The 22997-nt window shown below is 39.1% G+C and overlaps 1 protein-coding gene across 1 annotated transcript in view; it reads left to right on the forward strand.

Annotated features, from left to right (window-relative positions):
• The first annotated feature begins 1460 nt into the window (after positions 1 to 1460).
• Positions 1461 to 22997, forward strand: part of Calx (sodium/calcium exchanger 3) — a 647992-nt gene continuing 626455 nt past the window's right edge. Inside the window, exons 1-2 of the mRNA XM_083137851.1 lie at positions 1461 to 1654; positions 6376 to 6501. The gene's annotated coding sequence lies outside the window, so the exon portion shown is untranslated. The remainder of the gene's footprint in view (positions 1655 to 6375; positions 6502 to 22997) is intronic.

A 22997-nucleotide genomic window follows, 5' to 3' on the forward strand; every position in this document is an offset into this window, starting at 1 on the left:
GCCAGGAGCATTGCAATGATGAAAGGCTGAAGCGCATGAACGAGCACCGAACATCCTGCCTCCTGCCAACTTCAAACGAATAATACTATGCTCACTGTGAAATACTTTCAATGCAAATACCAAGAAAGTAGCGCAGGGGAAGGTAACTGGATGTAGACCGTACAACAAGGTCGTATTCAGGAGTTTAATTCGTGGATAGTTGAATAACTAATATTAATAGAAGGTTGTAATAATATTAAATGCAGGAGATTAAAGGGATGAGGATAGTAAGGTAATTATTAAAATATAGTTTTTATTTAAATATATTCTTTAAAATATCCCCCCCCCAAGTGGTCGATTCACCATCTCGCCACCGAAGGTTGATGTTGTTGAATTGTTAAGTCCACTTTATTCACAGGCAGGCTAATTGGGACTGGCCTTATTGTTTAAAGTGGTATCCGAACCACTATGCCTCCCTCCACCGGGTATCCAATGCGGGACCCCAACCCCATCGGGGAGTCCCTTCCACCGAAGGTTCCAGTCCTGGTCATGGGCATTCCTTTATGAGTTTCAGTTCATCATTTTCATTTAATCATAATTTATCTTCATTGTCACGATTAGCCTATACAGGGTGCAAAATACAGAAAAAAATAACAGTTTTGTCAGTTTAACTTGAAATACATTTCTTTCAATATCTATTTCCAAACCAAAGGTTTGTTTAGTAGGCCCAAGTCAAAGTAATAATTAACATACATGAAATTTTATTCAATTTTACATCATTGAATTACGTCAGATTCAGTATCGTGCTCGAATCAGAGTTATATGTCGTTGTCTCAACTTTCCTGGAAACAATTCAACATTGTATGCATTAAAAGACACGAAGATATAACTGACTGCCAAAATAGGTAAATTATGACCTTCCTTTACCGTTATATCTTCTCTTCCAAAATTCAAAATCTTGCTACAATGTTGGACGTATGACAAGAAGCTAAGAAGCACTAATAAATTTATATATAAAAAGAGTGACTAAATATATTGTCGTTTCCCCCTACATAGTCCAGTATGCGTAAGTGAATTCAAGGATAAAATGTTTAAACAGTCTGATGTAATATTTAAATATTCGTAGCTTAAGAATTTAAACCTGAAATGTATTCTTATAAAACTATTTTCTTTGGGCATAATCATGATTCAATTTATAAAACACAGTAAGAGCAAGAAGATAGGTAATTTAAACTTTTTTTAAGTTCGAGGGAAGTTATTTCGATCCCGCCATTTTAGTGTTATGAATTGATTAGAATAGAATTAAAACATAAATCGCATCTGGCTACACTGCATGCGACTGTGAATCAATGATATTTAACAAGGTTATGAGAATTATATAATATTTAATGCTTATAGTAGCGGAAAAATGAATCGTGTTTAGACAGCATTTAGTTGTTTTTTGTTTTTGTTGTTGTGATGCATTGTGATCATGAGGTCACATAAATTCACGGCGTGGGAACTAAACGTAAAAGCTTTGTGTAAGTGCAGGTATATTAACCGTGGCGCGAAGTGACAGAAAGCAGTTCAAGATAAATAAATCAATGGAAAAGTACCAGCCTAAACTCTTCTTTCGAGACCGTAACCTATAAAACTAAAACGATTGTCTGATATGAAATTTAAGTGTAGATTCCAGGTAAGATAATAACCTGTGTGAGCATTGAGCTTTGTGTACAATTAGTTGTTACAAACTGCAAGAATAACTTTTTATTGTACTTGTATTACATAACAATTGCACCATTAAGCATATTTAACTTTGATCATGTTAATTTACATTCTGTACAGTTACTACATAAAACACCACGTACGTACAATTAGAGACAAGTAGTATTCCTTTCGTTCGCCTCTCCGTAAATGTCGTATTCGATGTATTTCTGAAATATGCAACCTAATCAAAATCGATCAGAAGTTGTTGCACAAGTTTGGTGTAACCATTTTGTGATTTATCTTAAGAGATCTAGCTCATAGCTTACAGTGGGAAGTGAAGGAGTATATCTGTAACTTTAAAATGTGAAATCTAATATTTTGTACAGATATTAGCTACGTATAAAATAACGAGTGTTGCTATCGTTAAAGTATAAAATAATATCAATGTTCTCATTGATCGTGAATATCTTATTAATTTAAGGAAATCATGGTAAATTTCTCGTATCGGACAAACGGATTTCTTCAAATTTACAGGAGAAATTACTTACCGAATGCAGTTTCTTTATACTTGTGGAAGTTCGGGGAAGTGTTTTCTCGCATCGTTCATTGAATTTTACCGGTAAATCATCTATTTTTCGATTTAAATGTGTGACCGATGCACGAAAGCTCTTGCATCCATTTACTTCCAGGTGGATGTAGTCTGTGTGTGATGACGTAATCCATGTCAGTGTTTCCAAGCACGTGTTTTTGTAACTGAAGAAGGCATGTTTCTGCAAATGGTTTGTGGGGCTATATGTCAATGGTTTGTGGGGCTATGTGTCAATGGTTCGTGGGGCTACGCATATTTTTTTTCGAAACAAATTTTTAAATATTGTAACCTTTACGTGACCCTACCTAACCTAACCTTACCGGACATGTTTCGTGGGGCTATGTATGAATGGTTCGTGGGGCTATGCGTCAATGGTTTGTGGGGCTACGTAGGTATTTTTGGGTGCAGTGGGGTGGAAACACTGCATGCCGAGTACGATAGTGAAACTGTGACCTCCATTTTGCGTGTTACCGAAGGCAAAAAGAAACTAAGAAAACTTACTCGATATGTCGCAAATAGAGCTTATTTCCGTGAAATAATCGAAATGCCACCTTCAGCAATGTTTCTTAATGCAGAATATGTAAGTACGAATATTCAAATTAAATCAACTAGCAAATTTGAGCCGTTTGTCCGATACTAGAAATTTACCGGAAATCGGATTTACTAATGAAGAAAGTGATAGAGGCAGGAAATTTTCTAATTTGTTAGACAAGTTTGGATATTAATATGCCTTTTGTTTATATGCATATTGTTTACTTCTCATACAATTTAAAACGCATTTTCTACAGCAATAGTTCATACTTCATTGCATATGATAGTAAAGATCCACCACCGTATTTGAAACCCTGGCATGGAAACAGTGTCGCTAGTGTCTCTGTTTAATGAAGTCAAGTGTTCCCCGATGGCGCAGTGGTATCTTCGTAGCCTTGTAATCAAGGGGTCCCGGGTTCGATTCCCGATGGAGGCACATATTTTTTCGAACTTTAAACTCTAGGTCCAGTCCCGATTAGCCTTACTGTGCATAAAGTTGACTTAAAACACCAAATCAATCAAATCCAATTTAATTAAGTCACCAGGGTGGTAAGGCCGTTTCTTTCACAGCGCCAGAGTGAACATCGCCGATGAAAGAAAGAGTTAGAATATTTTCCAAGATTTCAGATATCTTGGCGCTAGTACAGTATATCTATGAAATAGCGTAGGAAAAATACTTTAAATGTAGATTTCTAGACTATGTGACACTTCGGAGCTTGGATACTTTTTTATGTAAGTGTCGTATTTACAAAATTAGAATTTGTAAGTTATGAAAATCATTATATATTTTCGAAGGGACTCAAGTCTGATAACTTCCTTCCCCCGATGAGTCTCCTGAATCCACTTTCAAGAACTGGTAAAATGTCGTTTCGCTGGATAAGGGTTCTGATTATTTTACAACCAAATTTACAGTGTGGTATGCAATGGTTGGCTACTAAAATTGCATTGAAAACGTGGAATTATCTATACCATGCCACCATGAAAGGCGTTGTTTTACTTGGCATGAAAGCAGGTGATGATAACCGTTCCATAAAAAAAACTTTCACAAGTTCTGTTTTGTTTCAACTTTTGGCACACTAACAAAGTTCTTTGGGGAAAGAGAGGTTTTATTAAATCTCTTTCCCAACTAATATTCGTGAAGATTTGTTGATAGTTGGAGAGGTCAGGAAAGTTTCTGGCTTAATTTAAACGTGAAGGTGGAGAATGGGGAGATCTCTCTTCATTTTACCTTAAGGGTAGATTTGTTCTAAGCTTGAGTTATCAAAGAAGACCCGGTTCTTACAATTCACCCATGTTTGGAAGTTGTATGTTTTGTTTTAGCGCAGTTGCGAAATGCGGTCAATGTTTCTGAAGATAAGAAGGAAAACATACACAACCCAGAATATTCTGCGAAACGAAGGAACAAGGATTTCTCCATGGAGTGAGAATAAAATTCATGTGCGAAATTCTCAGTGCATTCCATGTTCTTATTTTACTTTTATTCCTATCGTTATCATCAGTAGTATTTTTTCCACACGATTTACCGTTATGCTTAGTGTTCCAGCATTGCTTTTTCCCTATTGCCATAGTCAGTGGCGGCGATTGAGTTCCAAAACCAGAGGCGGGGGGGGGGGGGCAAAGACAGTATTTTTCCTATATATATAAGATTGTTACTTGTGGGGGTGAAAGTTGTGATTTCGAGGCCTGGCCAGGAAATGTATTTTTAAATACACTCTATGGATGCATATACGTGCTATGTTTCTCTACATGTCTGTATGTGCGATTTTTTGTATTTGCTTGTTTAACTTCGGTTTTCTATCTCGACATGTTAATCGCGACAATAGGGATGAATCTTGATTAAGTGACGAAACGAACGAAACTTGATTTGATATGATTTTTGTTACATAGCGTCGCTTTTCTGCCACTGTTGGCTGATCGCGAAGATGAGAATGAGTGACGATATGATTACATTGTTGAAGGGACACTCACATAGAACATCCATGCCCAGGCAGGAATTTGAACCCGGGACCCCTGGTGTCGTAGTGCGCTGTGCATATCACTCCGCCACGAAGGTCGACTGGATCGAGCGAAGCACCCAGTCTTGTACTGACAAGGGAGGTATCTAAGTGTCCCCTCCGATTTCCATGAAACTTGGCAGGTGTATAGAGAGGGCCCAAAGGAAGAAATACGTGTTTTTGTGTTTCAGCTAAAAAAAACAAACGGTTTTAGGGGGCAACCCCCTCCCCTCAAATGTCAAGATGAAGACAAATTGACGCGGGGATCTGACCCATGTGTCCCCCTCCGATTTATTTATTTTATTTATGTTATTAACAATTAAATAACAAGCTTTCTGCTTTTTTGTAACTTGAAATGAACGATGCTAATTTCAAAGGGGGAGTCGACGGACCCGTTCGAACACCCCCCTCCCCCCCGACGCCCATAGGGATGCTATAGGTAGCTCCATATTATCCCAATGCTTCGAAAGGCACTGATTCTCCTCCACATTGAAGAATTTTCAAACACCACACTAATTATACCCAATCTCAGCATTAGGATATCGCAGAGCGACTCGTTTTCTTTAAATGGGATTTGTTATAAAGAGAATGAACGCCAAAACGCAATTTCTGACGTGCCCCTTTTTTTGCCCATCATTCACCCTGCTGAGTCGTGCCTCGTTCGTAATTTCCACTTGTCAATTCATCGCCAACTCGGCCCAGCCATCCATTCACTCTTTGACGATGAGAGGAAGGGGAGAGAAAGGTAACTGATCTCTCCTACAAGCTAGTACTTCCTCCCTTTCGAACCTGTAACATGACGTCCCGGATTGCAAAGCTTGTAGATCACTTTTCAGTTTCCCAATACGCTTGACATATTGCTGAACTTTTGCCAAAATTGCGTTCTGCAGCGACCAACACTGTACGACTCGTTACAGTATTGCCAACTGCAACATTAAACCTTCAAAGTTATTTAGATTAAATCCAGGGTGTTCGGGAATAGACACACAACTCACAAACTGCAATTTTCTGTTGCTTTCATCTAATTAATTAAATTAATTAAAGAAAATGTTATTATAAGTATAATTTTATATTGGTCATGTGCAATCTAAACAGAGATGATCATGTCTGTAATGTTTGCTGTTAAAAGAATAAACATAAATATCTGTCTGATGTAAACTGTATATTTTTTTTTACTTAAGTGCTTTATCCCGAACAGTCTAGAATTGTTGCTCATGCAGGTCAGAGTGAAATACACTGAGATTTAGAACTATATTATCCTTTTAAAAAATCCAAAGTTTTCCGGGTGAACCCGAGTTTTTTTGTTGCAACAACAAGATGAGAATTTTCTTACAACAAACATAGTTTACTAAGGATATTGTTTTCTCTTACAAATGAATATGAACCTAAAATATATATTTCACACATATGATTTTATTTCAGTCACAATAATTCATGTTGATTATTATGAGGGCGTTACAGGGCAAGTTCAAACTGTAGGAGTGTTTTATGAGGGGGCAGCACTATTATGGGAGAGATAAGTTTCGTTTGTCCCCCGGGGGGAAAAATGACTTGCTTAAATCCTTAATTTTATTTGGTTTCATATTATCGTTTCAGGACTATTAGGCAACAACCGAAGTTGCACCATAGATGGAGCTGATGGTGGTGTTAGTCTTAGGATGAAAAGTGATGTGTTCTAAAAAGGTTACTCCTTCTTGTTGACTGCCGTACCAATTAAGAAAGGTAAGTGAAATATTTACATGCATTTAAAAGCAATGCAATGCAATATTGATGATGAAGCACACACATTTTCAATTTCTGCACTGATTTCTCTGTTTTAAATGGTTATTTAGACATTGAATTTTCTCAGGCGCTATTTCGATAAGTGAGTTACCGGAATGACTCCCGCTCAAACGTTACAGCCAGTGCGGTGTAATTTGTCTGTTCCCGCCAAATTCTCACTTCACCGGAAAGCGCGCCAACGGATAGACAAATCACGTTACACCTCAGCAACGGGTATCTGAAGCTGATTGTTTGCTTGACTCGCGCATGTGCAAATAATTTGGCGGGAAGACAATAGAAGTAAACATTGTCATTGGTCATGATGAATACCTGAGATAGAGAACTATTTTCGCTTACAATTGCGAATTGAGGTAATTTGATTAGTGGCCTTCGCCTCCTGATATGGAAGTTTTATAGTCATATATATAGTCATTAGCAAATTACACTGTTTCGTTGTATTATATCTGAGTTTCTCTTGTTGAACAATTCAGGATACATGTGGTAAAGCTTTAAAATGATTCACGGAAATTTTAAAACGGTACTTTAAACTTTAAGACTGAACCTTTCAAGTAACGATAAATGAAACTGTGAGGGTTGAAAAGTATACTTTTCCTGAGATACAGGATATTGTACATAGTTACAATGCATGTTTTGCGAATACCTTTTATTACGTTTTTTTTTTCGGATAAGTATTATGCACCGTTATTGTGTTTAATAAACGAGTGCTAATTTGATTAATGCACTCCACTGGGCTAAATTTGCATCTAAATAGAGGCAAGGCAAGAAAACATTTTCGGTGAACCAGTTGTCACACTGATTTTCCCTGAGTTTCATCCTTTCCTGAACACATGGTCGCACAAGCAGGCTGCGGTCCGACCACTTGATCAATGGTAAAGCGATGCGCAGTGCGTTGCTACTTTGTTCTCCAGCTTTCCAGAGCGTTCCCCCGCTGGACCTCAGCCAACTTTTTGTCTCCAGTGGGTTCTCTCTGTGGAAATATCTCCACCGCTTTAGCGCATATTTTAATACACGGTGGCAAGAGAGGGAAATGATAAAAAAGGGAAGAGGTGGATGGTTAAATGGTTTGTGATGCTACGGTGCGAAGAGATGGAGGCGAGGATATGAGATGTAGCTTCGCAATTAACGCGGACACCAATCTTTAAGCTTATTCGGAAAACCACCGTCCGTGCGGTGGGCTGGAAACAATTAGCTAAATGAGAATAACGCCCACAATGCGTCGGGCTTGTTCAAACGTCGAGATTTGCCCCATCGAAGCAAGTGAGATCAGCGGTTTCAAGCTCGGCGAGGTAGTGGCGTACCATAGATCTTTTTTTAAGGAGGAGGCAATCAATGTTAGTGGGGCCTATTTCGATTACACCCACAGAGTGTGGCATTTTTCGAAAATTTTCGCACTCTCGAAACAATGGATTGGGAATGAGTTGGGAGTCACAAAGGGGGGAAGGGGAATTATTTTGTAAAAATACAATTTTAAATGTTACAGTGTAATTACTGGTTACAATTATTCAAAATAATATGAAAAGCAATTAAATAAAAATAAATAAATAAACATTTAATTTGATTTATTGTTCTATTATTCTAAAATATCAATAACGATAGCTATTCTAAAAATTGGAACAAAGATTCTAGTTTCCTAATTTCTCCCACCAAATTTTGGAGTAAACATAACCTACAGCATATTAGTGTATTTGATAAAACAAATGTAAGGGGAAGAATTTCCTATTTAACAGCATACTACTAAACAAAACTATATAAAGGAAAAGAAATCAGTAGATATGTCAACACTTAGGCAGTTTATAACTTTCATCCAAAGGTGGCAATCGTTATTTTCATTTAGCTGAGTTCAGTTTCTATTTCCAAAAAATATAAAATTAACTAAAGATTATTGACCTTTGGTAGAAAATATAGGTGGTATGAACTTCTTTTTTTTTTTTAAAAAAAATATGCTTTTTAAAAGCACATTGAATAAAATTTTGATGATGTTTACAGCTTCTTGCTACCGTATTTAAGTATTTTTGTTTCTGAGCGAGAGGAATTTGAGTACGTAATATGTTTTTAATAGGTGGTGAGTAAATTTGGCGGAGTTACGCTAGGCATGATTTACACCCTTGTAAGTCAGTCAGAAGCAGACTGACTTTGTTAATAAATTATTAAAACCAATCCTAAAATTCTTAATATTTATATTCATTTTGGTGAAGATAAAGGCTTAAAAACGAGTTTTTTTAGGCTGTAAGTTTCATGAATTTCAACGCCTTCTTCATTAAGTTTCCTACAACGACAAGGTTCTCCTGATCCTTATTTCAATTTAAAGTGTTTTTTTGCAAGAGGTTTCAACTCACCAAATATTTAAAGACGAAAAATAAGATAGACAATTTATATGAGCAGGGATGAGCTCCAGTGACTTCGAGATTTTATGCACCTTTACTCTACACTCAACAATGATGGTGCTGGATAGGGGGCATGGGAGCACGCTCCCCCTTCAAGATCGACCAACGTACACACAGAAAATATATGCATCAGTTTAATCAAAAATTGTATAAAGTCTGTATCTCAGGCCAAATGTTTAAGCTCATCATCGAGAAAGATACAGGAAGGTGCATCAAAAAACGCAAATATTGACGCATTAAAATACAGATCGACATAGAAAGAAATGCATCGTTTGATGAACTTGAACGTTACCTGTACTATATATAAATATGCGTCACACTGTAAACCTGATTCTTGGCAAAGGCTAAGTAAGAAGAAAACACTTTAGTGCATCAGTCGATACGATTCTGGTTCATCAAATAGATTTGATGCATTTATTTATTTAACAGAAGATTTCAAATTCATTGTTAGCCATTTTACATTGGAATGTACTAACAACATAAACTAAAATTACATGTGTTAAAGTGATTTACATATTTTTACTGAACAGACTTCTATACGTGTTTGATTTTCAAAAATGTCTGCTCGGTTTTTTAAATTGTTGTATTGGCTGGGCAGCCTGTAGAACAGGGGACATAATCTTAGCTTCTGAGAAGCAAGAAGTTGAGTGTTTCTTGTTGTGCGAGACAGCACTCGAAAGTAAATTTTCTGAGGTTGCCATTGACTATTTTATGCAGGAATGTGGTCTGTATGTACCCCTCCTGACAAGGATGCAAATAAGAAATATTATATAAACGAATGCACTTTTACCTCAAATATAGCTACATTTTTGTTTCGTTTTTAAGAAGCATGCCTTCATAGCTTGGTGCAATGTACAGGGATTCTGTTTTAGAGACTACTAACCCCATTCATCCTTCAAGACGCCTATGCGCCTTCCTGAGATGTAGATGAGCCAACTCGAAAACTGCAGTCATTTCTACACAGGACTGCTCAACAACATTCGCATCATTTGCCAGTGAAGTCTAAAAAAATATGAATAACAAAAGAAATTTCAATTCACCCAACTGAAACAAGAATGCAACCAACAGCGCATGTGTTGTGTACTGCGCTATACAAACCCGGAACAATGCAACCGGATTAATAAACTCCATGCGTATGTCGCGATTTGCATAATGCAAGTGTCACTGATACCGCTACAAACCCCCCTCCTTGAGGTTTGTTGTGAAGCACGCTGAGTAGAAATGTATTAGATTAAGCAACATAAATTGTTTAGTCTTCTCCCAAACATGAGCAATTTGTAATATTAATGTTACTCCTCTCCTCATTTAACATTGCATTTGAAGAGATTACTTCTTCTCTCATTTACACGCGAACCATTATTTCTTGCTGTTTTGTTGATGGAACATGGGGAATTAGGTTACTACGGGAATAATTTTAGTCAGTAACCCGAGCCCGGTCCAGAATCGCGAAACATCGCAAAAAACAATTGCAGGGAATATAAAAAACATCACAGATGTTAGAAATGCTAGGCATTTACTCACTTATAAGTATAGAAAGACAGTACGTGTACTACAATAGCCCTATGTATGTACAGAGTCTCAGTTTATTGTTATTTCTGTTTTCTACGCTCTGGCCAGTCTTTCTTTTAGCGCATTTATAACAATCGATTTTTACATTAATTGTAGCCAGGTCGCTGCTTGTGTCTAAAGTACAGTACCCCACTAGCTTGCTCGTGCAAGATAATGAAGCCCGTGACGATATCACGTGCGGTTCGTAATGCGGGACGTTTGTTGTGCGAAGCGTTCGTTATGCGAGGCGCCACTATATTGTGAATTATTATGCTCCGAGACAACGTAGTCTTACAGCATGGTTTTTGTTATTAACATGAACAGTGCACAGTTTCTTCCGTATCATATCTTTTGACTATTACAAATCATAACAATGGTTATAATAAAAGTTCTTTAATGACTGTGGTACGAAACCACTCTGTACCTCGGTGTTACCGTCACGACTTGAGGGCCACTTAAACCTTGGGCTGCGGATGTGGCCTGTACTCAAGGGAGAAGGGCACGGGGCCATGGCTCCCCTTGAACTATGAAATATTTTAATGCGATCCTGTAAAAGCTTACGAAAATAACATTGACGATCTTGTCCTTGCATAATTAAATGGCTTGTTTGTGGAGAGATGCAGGCTTCAGAAGTCTCCAATATTCAGTAATTTTAGTTTTTCTAAACATTGATTAAGATTTTTCGCGACTTTTTTCGAACTGCAGTCGTGATGCGAAAATATCCCTTTTTTGATCAATCCACATTCAGACATATTCATTTTAAGATTTATTGCTAGTACTTTTCATTTAGTTTACAAATATATATTATTTTCTAAAGATAGATGAATCGTCACTATTCAGTGGCGCTGGTATAAGGAAATTTGAAAACACTGTTAATTAGCGGAATTCAGTACTATTCGAATACTTCTGAGAAATGAATGTATGAATGTAAACAATAAACACCAAGCTGTGTACCGTGTGACAGCCTTTGTCTGTAAGCGACTGTGTTGCTGTTTGTCACGGAGGAAGGGGTCTATCCGTGAGTTGAATTTTTCCGTTACTTTCTACCATAATATTGCAACTCTACAATTGTAGGTGTAGCTGTAATATTACCATAACATTTGTGGCCACATATAATACTCCAACAGCAGCATCTCGGATCTCCTTTTTCCATATTTTTGGATCTGCCGCCTCCCCTACGGAACTGTACTTAGAGTGTTCTATATATCTCCTTGGTAAATGTCCGTTGGTATTCGTTCTGGTCACCTCCGTTCTATTAAGAGATTGGCATGAAGTAGCCACTATTATCATGATTTGTCGCCGAACTCGGGGTCCACCTGCCAAGGGTTAAGATGGTCAATTTGGACCTTATCTCTCAACCCCCTCTGAATGAGAGATGAAGCGAAAATGCTCACGAGCTGTTCCCCTTGGAATGCCACGATGAAAGGTGGACGCAAGGCCCTAAGGGGGGAGGGGGTACTCAATTCTCATTGTGATGGCAACTGAGATAATAGAGAGAGAGAGTAGTCTGTGTATGACACAGGCAGAGAGAGAGAGAGAGAGAAAGAGAGAGAGGAGAGCGAGAGAGAGAGAGAGGAAAAGATAGAGAGATCCCGGCCGGGTTGGACTATTTTTACTATCGCTTGGCCAGACACAGTAGCCAAAATACCGCAAGTATTTGAGCCCAGCCGTGGACATGAGCGGCCAGAATTCAGTAAAACTCTTTCTAACTTTGAGGTCACGAACAGTGTACATATTACTAGGGGTGGACAGAGAGCAACAAATTAAGTGAAAATGGGTTTCGGGAACGACGAGAGAGAGAAAGAGAGGTTGGTGGTCCAGATTTTCAAAAAAAACACTAGAAACTCAGTCTGTTGCGATGATTGGGGTAACTAAAATACTGAAATGAAATTTAGACGCAACTACTTACATATTTCGTAGTTTATTGCTTAAATGATAAAATGTAAGGCACTGTTAATATTATTTCAATTCAATTCAATTCAATTTTCCTTTATTAAAGGGCCAAGTTCAGCCTGCGGCTGTTCTAACCCCGATGGATACATATACTGTACATACTAAATACATTCTACCTACTAAATGTTTGTACAATAACAAACAAAGAAGAAAGAGATAAAGATAAAGAAGACACAAAAAGAACAAATACAAAATTGAGAACAAAGGCTCGTCTACACACTAAAAATAATAATAATAATAAAAAGATTGAAAACAAATACACAAGGATACACAAATTAATTGACACAATTGTGCTTGGTGTGATATGGTTAAGAATAATACAAATTAATATTAATTTTATGTGTAAAAACAAATGTTCTTAATATGCAAGAAAGGACAAATTATCGTTAAGAGTTGGCAACATGTAAGGCGAAAAGTAAACAAGCATAATGAACATGAAAATACTTATTATATATATTATATATATGTTACTAGTGTTCTATATTTTAATGTATATAATCTAATGAGGCTTTAAAGGGGTATTTGGCCTATTTATTAATTTACCTCCAACAAACAATTCTCTACTTACAGGAAAGCTTACATGGAATGTCATTCATACAGATACATATACATAGTAATAAGATACTACATATATACACATCATACTGATACCACAAACATACATACATAATTAGCAACGTTTCGTATAATGAAGAACACGTCTAAATGTAAGTTAACGAAAACAACAGAAAATAAGTTAACGAAAACAACAGAAAATAAATCTCTGATATTTACGCATCACGAGTATAGTTTGAAGAAAGTCGGGACAGAGATTAAAAAGAATATACTATCTCGACGTCTGGGAACCTTGCAACAATGGTTATAAAACTAAAATTACCAAATATTACCGACTGCAGGCTTCTTGAGCCCGCCTCTCTCCACTAACAACCCATTCATTTGTGTTAGGACACAGTTGAAATTCTTGGAAAATATGAAAAATCATCAGTTATGTTGGTAGGTTTTTTTATATACGCTTACATTAGAAAAAATCATAGTTCGAGGAGGTCATAACCTCATTTGCCCTATTCGTAGCGTTGAAACGAGAACGAGACAAATCTCTGTGCAGATTCTCGTTTCGTCTACACACTATTCCTAAAGGCAAGCAAGCCCTCAAAGGTTTGAAATCTCCCAGTTTCCCTCCAGGAAATGCCGCGAGTCGAAACGATAACATGTTTTGCATACAAGAGACAATTACCCCGTCAGCACGAATCCCGTTCTTGAGATGGAAACTTAATTTTAGCCGACGTCTTGGTTCTGACAGATTTCTCCACGCCGTGTCTTCCCTCGTATCCTTTATCCCAGCGCGATCTTCGCCCTACGGTACTACGCTCCGCTAAACGAACATAGCAGGGCAAAACACAATTTCTGAAACATTCAATTAACTACTTTCAAAGGCGAGTTGATTGGCGTTAAGGTAAAGAATCGACTACGCGGTAACAATTTGCTAAGTTATCTGTGTCTCTCTTGTGGTACGGTTTCTTGATTGTTGTGAACACTTTACTCTTGTGTCTGTCTTTGATAGCATTGGATTTGCCAATGGTGGTATAGAGGAAATGCCCGTACACTATTATAGACAGTGCTTCCAAAACCCTAGAAACCAGGCCAAAACCCAAAGGAGCAATTTGCAAGTGGTATATTCGAATTATTATTATTTATAAACGGTACAGTCACGGACACTTCTCGGGTGTAACAACCCTATTGACTTTCAATGGACTCGTCGTAACCCAGAAGTGTCCGTGACTGTATATTGGCAAAAATAATGCATCGTAGTGGTCCACAGTGAGAATCAAGGAGTCGCTTGCCTTCCCAATGCATTTCGTCTTTCTTGTTCTCCATCTTGTCGATTAATTCTTTCATCTTCTTTTCTCTTCCATTTTGTTTTATCTGCTGTATTCTCTCTCCCCTTTCGATCCTTACACTTATTTCGGGTTCGATATCTGGTGGTGGCACATGGTGATTCGGATCCAACTTTAAACTGTAGGTCCAGTCCCGATTAGCTTTAATGCGCATGAAGTGAACTTACGAGCTCGTAAAACAAAAACTCAAACCAACTCAGACAAACCTATTCATTTGGAGCGTAAGGGTCGACCCTTTGTTAAGACACACAAATGTCAATCTCTCTTCCACGCAGTGCATCCTGGACTGCATTTTGCATACTAGCGAGTCTCTGGCGCCTGGAATCACAAATCAAACATTAATTGGTGTATAAAATGTAGGCACATATACATGGAACGATTTGATAACGAGCAGAGTGGTAAGCACAGCGCGGGTCCCAGGTTCGATTCCCGGTCCGGGTATGGGTGTTCCGTGTGAGAGTGTCCCTTCATCAATTTTACCATATTATCACTCATCCTCATCGTCGTGGTTAGCCAAAAGTGGCAGAAATACGAAGTAAGGAAAGCAAATCAATCAATTACATTTATCTCCTATATCGTGCTTTTATTCCAAACTGCAGATTGTCACCTTTGTATCCTAATGGCAGATAACTTAGGAATTACTAGAGGAGAAGGTCTAAATATGGGCGAAGGTTTAAATATGGATTTTGGAGTTATCAGCGCTCCCGGATCTTGCAGCCTGGCAGAGGCTATGGGAACTGGTTATCTGTCAAGGACAAAGGTTGTGGCGCCAATTCGCAAGAGAAAGTGGTGGTTAGTTTCGGCCTTGGACGCTATTATAGAATTGCGGCCTCCGAAAACTTTTTGCAGGTATGTTTTAACTCAGCGTTTTCTGAATTCTCATCTGCTTTGTATAGGTTATGATATTAGCGGTACACAAAACAAATGTGGGCTTTTATAATGCCATGATTTATTTGTGAAATACTCTATGTGATCAAAAGTATCCGGACACACCGCGAAACGTGTGTTTATCATAGAGGGCGACACAGTACTGCCATCTACCACGTGGAACACATAGTCAGGGAACTCAGTAGTCTGCAGACAGTGTGAGACAGCAGTATGGGATGGCCTGAGGAACTTGCAGACTTTCAACGTGGTCAGTTGGTTGGGTGCCACTTGTGTAGGAAGTCTGTGTGTGAGATTTCCACCCTCCTAAACATCCCTCTGTCCACTGTTTCCAATGTTATAGTGAAGGGATGTGTACAACCCAAAAGCTTGCAGGCCAACCTCTCATGTTGACCTCCAGAGACCATCGAGTGTTGAAGAGGGTCGTAGAGCATTATCGTCAATCATCCATCGCCACCATCACACAGGAATTCCGAACTGCATCAGGATCTGCTCCAAGCACTATTACTGTTTGGCGCAAGGTGCGGCAACTTGGTTTCCATGGCCGAGCAGCTGCCCATAAGTCAAACACACACAGACAAATGCCAAACGCCGCCTCGTGTGGTGCAAGAAGCGTCGAAACTGGACCATAGAACAGTGGAAAATCGTTGTGGGGAGTGATGAATAACAGTATATAATGTGGCGATCCGATGCTAGGGTGTGGATGTGGCGAATGCCTGGTGAACGACATCTACCAGCCTGTATAGTGCCGACAGTAAAATTTGGAGGTGGCGGGGTTACAGTGTGGTCATGTTTCTCCTGGAGGGGGCTTGGCCCCCTTGTTGCTTTACATGGCATTGTCACGGCACAAGCTTACATTGACATTTTAACATCTTTCATGCTGCCTACCGTAAAAGACCAGTTGGGGGATGACCATTGTGTCTTTCAACACGACCGAGCACCCGTCCATACTGCAGGGCTTATGGGGGAGTTGTTTGACGACAACAACGTCCCACTAATGGACTGGCCTGTTCAGAGTCCTGATTTGAAACCCATAGAACATCTCTGGGATGTTTTGGAATGCCGACTTCGTGCTAGACCACACCGATCCACATCAATACCTCTTCTCATTTTGGCGCTCTGCGAGGAATGGGCTGCCATTCCTCAGGAAACCTTCCGGCACCTGATTGAAAGTATGCCTGTGAGAGTGAACGCTGTCATCAAGGGTGGGCCAACACTGTATTGACTGCCAGTGTTCCCGATGGAGGGTTGCCCAAACTTGTACTTTATTTTCAGGTTTGTGTCCGGATACTTCTGATCACATAGAGTATGTACCACAGAGAGCGAAAATAAATTGATGAAAAAAAATAGCGTGATGGTCTAAATATGGGCTATGACATGAGGTCTAATGTTGAGATCACATTTTCACCAAATATTTTAATGTTTTTCTTAATTTCGAGTTTGCCCATTCTGCATGATTTTCAAAACAACAGGTTATTCATAAATATGAATTTTATAATGTTTGAGCGATAAATGACTGTTTTTAAAAATTTTAATTGCTTTTTGTTATATTGCCACTAGTAGCCCATATTTAGACCACAATTTTGAAATACATTGTTTTACCGTATTTTGAAAATTGCTTTCTTTTTTTTTTTTAAAAAAAAATGGAGACGACCTATACTTTAGCATGCTATTACATTTAAGTATATATTTCATAGATATGCATTTTAAAGGCAGGTGCTTGATATATTAATTTTTTCCTCCGAAAATGACAAAATAAAAAGGAGGGCCCATATTTAGACCTTTTCCTCTATCCAAGAAATTGCAAAGTTTTTTAATGTGCTGTGCCAGGAAACGAAGCCAAATATATGTTTAATACATGACCAGCTGTATAAAACGCTCATGCAAGAAAATAATAAAACAATAAAAGGCGCTATTGCATTATTTGCAGTTTATAACGAAATAAACATCTACATGACGACATGTTACTATGAGAGGAAACCCAGTCCTTTTTCGTACCCAACATGAAAAATATCTGCAGAAGCACGTTTCAACAGGCCATTTATCCAAGGAAAACAAAACAAAAGCGCTTCAACGCAAGACAAGCACAAACTGTCATAGTTTTCCTGTTTTTCGCCTAGCCAAGAAAATTCTTCTCTCTCGCTTTTATTTTACCCCGACCCGACAACAGGATTGGCATAGATAAAGGACATGGATTGAAGCCAGGGAGCCAGCAACGAGTAGAGGTAGGGAGGAAGGCATATATAAAAAAAAGGAGGAACAATTACACTAAGCCAGAATTACTTGCCGCCAAATTCCTGTCTGGTCCCATTGTACCCTCAGTTTGTGCCAACTGAGCTTCAAGTGGCTTGATTGTTTTGCCTGAGTGACTGCCTCGTTGTGGTCGCCGTTCCGAAGCTCGGTGTCACGGGAAAGCGAGTAACGGAAAGGACCCAGAACGGGACTCGCACCGGAGACTCTCAGCATGGCGTTGCAGCTTGTTACATCGCTATGTCTTTCCCCCGCCGATGTAGTAGTGGTAACATCCTCGCCTTGTAATCAAGGGGTTCTTGGTTCGATACCCGGTGGAGGCACATTGCACGGTGCTTCGGATCCCACTTTGAACTGTAGGTCATATCCCGATTAGCCTATTTGTGCATAAAGTGGACTTCAAACAAACCTTGATATGATGATTTCTTCTCGCCGGCTGGGTGGCGAGCACCTTAAGTGATCGATTTTCGAACTCTCCATCGAAGTTTCCGGGTTGGAGTCCCAGCCTGAGCATAGGTGTCCTTTCTTTTTTCATTGTGATTGTCCCTTCACTAATTTCATCATGTCAACGCGCATCCTCGTACTCGAGATAAGCTAAAAGTGACAGAAAAGCGACGTTAAACACCCAACATATGATTAGGCAACCGAGGTAAATAACATTAATTTGTTCAGATACAATACAGAACACACAAACAACACGATAAAAAAGGCAAAACAATTGGTGGCTTTTTTCTCGGACTGCAATTTGTGATTCCAGATAATGTATAACATTACAAAAACAGTTTGGTAAACGTAGAGTTAGATCTCAGAATCCAACACCAGCCTAACCACTAAAATAATATTATGCTGTGAATCACTCTTCAGCTTTATTATTATTGCTATAAAAATATGAATATTGTAATAAATTGTATTACAATACGGTACGGGTAGCAGAAACATGGTGCTGATCACATCACCTTCATAAATGGATGTGATTGTGATTCTGTAGGGCCCTACCTCCACACCCTGCTATATGCCTTCATTCTATGTTGTTATATGCCAACTTCCGTGGCGGAGTGGTTAGCACAGCGCACTACAGCCAGAAGTGGCAGAAAAGCGAAGTAAAATACACCAAATCAACCAATCAGAACTTTCACACTCACTCACTAACTCTCACACTTACCCACTAACTCTCACACTCACTCACTCTCTCTCTCTCACATACAAATACATACATGCACAGAATTTAAAATAAAACTTACTAACTCATAGTATTTACTGGGACGGGACAAAAGGTGTTCTCTACCCCCCACCCACTCCCGGATGCAATTTGTGGGGGCTGATAGTGCCTTGCTCCACTGCTCCCCACAGAGTCTGCGCTTTTGAAACTTGAAGTAGATAAATAGGCTTAGAGCTCTTCGCAGCAGGAATGATAAGACAATGGCATTGATACAGAATCCTCCTCTCTTCGTCTGGATAACTTCCGAAATACCCGCCACCGTCAAACAGCTGATTCCAGCATCACTCTCAGATTAACCCTTACCAGTTACCGAAGGACGTGACACGGTTTGGTGATCAGGAGGGGCTTAAGTTCTGCCAAAATCGATTTCCCGTCTTCTTCCTTTCACCGCCACTCGCACGTACATGTTTGCGGAAACGTAGGGGGAGGGATTCCGGGGAAAAAGAATTCATTCCGCAATTGACCGGGGGAGCATCTGCGTCCGACACGTATTGCGACGGAGACGGAAAAACTTAAGACCATGCAGCACGGAGAGAGCTTCCTCGAACGTCGTGTAGATGGCAGCAGCTGCAGATACGTTGTCTTCTACTCGCTAAGAAGGAATTCATACTGAATTTTTGTTCATTGTAGCGCGAGGAGGGTTGTAAGGGGTGCGGTGTCCTTTCAGAACAGGCACTCAAAAGTGTGGATTTAGGACGGTGAGATATTGTACCTGAGAATCTTTTTCAAATTTACATTGTTTTTATTTGGTACGACGGGAACTTCTTTTAATGTTTGCCTCTTACTTCCACATTATATCACCCATCATATTTCTATATTTTCCTTTTGGTCTTGTCCCCTGTATTTTTACACCATATAGAGTGGAGTCCTAAAAATCGGATCACTTTCAAATGAAACACACATAAAATCGAAAGTGGTCATTTATTTCGACACGAACTGAACAGCATCCGAGAGGTACATCATTGCTACACATGTTCCCGAAACGCTGTTTTTTACATTTGCATGTTAGTAAAGTTACATATTGAATACTAAAGGAACTACACAATAATTTTTTGTAAAAATTGCCTGCAAACCGGATCACGTGTCCTTGAAATCGGATCATAGGGTAGCTGAAATTTAACTGTAGTGACAAACATATTTGTCCAAATTTTCACTAACACCTTTCACTACACAAAAGTACACTACATCTTGCTTGTAAGTACTTGCACGTACTTGCTTCTGTTACAATTTTTGATTGTACATTATTTAAAGGGCAGTCTATTTCGTCCACATTGTAGATACATTGCGGATTTGAAGTCAAGTTAAGCTGTTGCAACACGTCACTTCAAAAGTCGTAAAAGTCTCCTACTACCTTTTCTGAACAGCTCATGGCACGAGCCTTTGACAGCCCTTGAGGTTTTTTCAGTTTTAAAGTGTTATGTCTCTTCATAAAACCATAGTACCAGTTCTTTCCTGCAACACATTTTTCCCTGTTGAACGTATGTTTTAAGTTATTGAGTTCCGCATATTCAAAAGCAACTTTTCTCACTTGTTTTCTGGTAAGCCCAAAACCTCGTTTAGAAAGATAAATTAACCGATCCGCCAACTCCTTTTCTTGTTCTTTGCTCAGAGTGGGTGGATGCCCGTGATCCCTTCACTTCCTCTGAAGAAATTCGTCGTTGAAGTGTTGTATAAGGGACACTGTACAAACCAACAGCCTTTCGGAGCGGCAGGTCTTTCTCCTTGCATGCACGTACTGCCTCAGCCATTGCAACTTCAGACCACTGCTTTGTAGGTCTAGGGAAGTGTGGTTTGTTCTTTTTCCTTGCCATGATTCCCTGCAAGTAAAAATAAAACAATACCTTAGTGTGCTCAAAATTGTTACACTGTTATTTTCATGAATTCCATTAATGCTATTATTTCTATTCCCGACTTTACTAGTTATAGATCTATCTTTTATATGTTATTAATACTGTGTGTGTGTGTGTGGGGGTGTGTCTGTGTGTTATATATCCGTGTTTTCCTGTTCTCTAACATCTAATCATACATTCTGTTTACATATTGTGCTATTGTGTGGTGATCCGATTTGCACTACTTTTTATGATTCGATTTAAAGGACTAGTATACGAACTGCAAAGTACCGCTTACACGAGCAACAGCAACAATGGCCATGAACAAGTCAATGACATCGTATTTATGTAGTATTCCTCCTATTTATAACACACAAACATCAACACCTATTACAACAATGCTTACCTTATGAGCTTAACCAAGTACTGCAGAAATATTTCACAGCAGTAAACACACACAATGGCTCACGTCAACGGTATGTTTCGAATCGCTTTGTCACAATGAATACAGAGTGAACACTGTACCCGTCCGGTACGGTGTGCACAAGGTATGTGGCCACTCAGTAAGAATGGTAAAATGCATCACCACGTGATTTGTTCAGCGCTGGAGACAGTAAACCTTAGGGCGATTCGGTTTGCAGGTCGATCCGATTTTGAGGACTCCACTCTACTGTTTTGGCTACGTGTATTTTAGCCATTCTCTTCACGTGACTATTTTCCTACTCTGCGTGTGTTCATAAAGGAAAAACTTAAAGTACACCATTGCACTGTTCCATAGAGGGTGTGAAGCTTGGGCTCCACATTTCCTCCATCTTTAGTGGAGGTGACGTGATCAGCACCACCCTCCGTCTCTATCTCTAGAATTGTTAGAGGCCACTTTATGTAGGAACATTGCGGGACAAATTCCAATCCCACTTTGAGCATACGACTCACGTTCTGTCCACTAAAGATTCCAGATTCGAGTCCTCCAGGCTTGGTCGTTAGTGACCCTTTATAGGAGTCCCTACATCAATTTCATCTACTCATCACGCATCCTCATCGTCGCGATTAGCCAAGGGAAAGGGACCACGCGCACAGAGAGAACGGAGGGAGGACGAAGCGAGAAAGATAGATTGAATAACAGGCATGAATAATATATATGGATAAATGGAAGGAGGGCCAAAAGGGCTAAATAAAAAGCAAAGAAGGAGAAAAGAAACACTCACCAGACAGTGAAAAAATTAGAATTTTCGCGGACTATCGCTGCATCTTCGGTGTAAGAAAAAAAGACTGAACCAGAAAACCAGAAGTTGGATAGTCTGCAAAAATTATATTTTTTTCACTGTCTGGTGAGTGTTTCCTTTCTCCTTCTTTGCTATATATATATATATATATATATATATATATATATATATATATATATATATATATATATATATATATAAACACACACACACACAGAGGGGGAGGGAAAGAGAGAGAGAGAGATTCGCGCCTTAACACAGCCAAGACGTCTTTCCGAGCGGCCATAAATCTCTTAGCAGGAAATAAAATGTCACTTTGCGTGGGAGATGGCTCTCACTTGGATGGATGGCGCCTTCTCCGCTTTTCCAGGGGGTCGGAAGATGCACGGCGGGGTCCCCGAAGCAATAAATAGATTACCTTAACATTTGGGTCAGTCTCCAGGCGAAGACCAGAGAGAACACATGTTCTGAATAAAATTTTCCAGTTCTTTACTTGTAAGTGTTTTCAAGTATTGACGACTGAAGTTTTCCATATGAAGATTTATGTAATACCCCCAGCTGCGAGTGGCCGCTTCTCTCCTTCGGGAGGGGGATGGGGTGAGGGGGGCGGAGTCGAGTACAAATCCCAAGTCTTGTTAGGCTGTCAGGGTATGCGCGAAATGGAAAGAAGACAGTGAAAGGGAAATCAATTTTTCAGTCAAGTGTTCTATCTTGTGAGTCTTACTAGTTATTACTAGGAAACGGTTTTTAAATGTAGGTGTTTTGATACCGGTCGTTTGAGACATATATTTTAGGACATAAAATCAAGTAAAGTGAACACACTTTGTTGCACCTATTTGCACTTTTCGTGAGATTAACACATTTAGCACCTTTTTCCTTCCTTTCCTTTCATGTTTTCTTAAAAACTGTACAGAAAAATAAATGATTTTCACTCTTCTTGAGCAGCTACACAAAATCCTATAGTCTCATTTTGTAGAGCAGAACGAGAGCTATAAAATTATATAATATAATCATTGCATCCCAAGTAGTGCTCAAGATAATGTAGCAAAACCAGTGAGAGAAGACACAAACTTCAACAGAACCTATTCGGCAGAACCACAGTTCTCTATGCGGTCCTCGCGCATTATATAGAAAGCGCAGAAAGAGAGCACTGAATAAAGGCATTTTATCAGGATCTTCTTGCACCTTTTTGAAAACATTTTCAGTATCTTTTTTTTTCCTTTTCCAGAGCATAATTTTGCACCTTAAAA

The sequence above is a fragment of the Lepisma saccharinum genome, chromosome 16, assembly GCF_977018435.1.
Source record: "Lepisma saccharinum chromosome 16, izLepSacc3.1, whole genome shotgun sequence".
NCBI lineage: Eukaryota > Metazoa > Arthropoda > Insecta > Zygentoma > Lepismatidae > Lepisma > Lepisma saccharinum.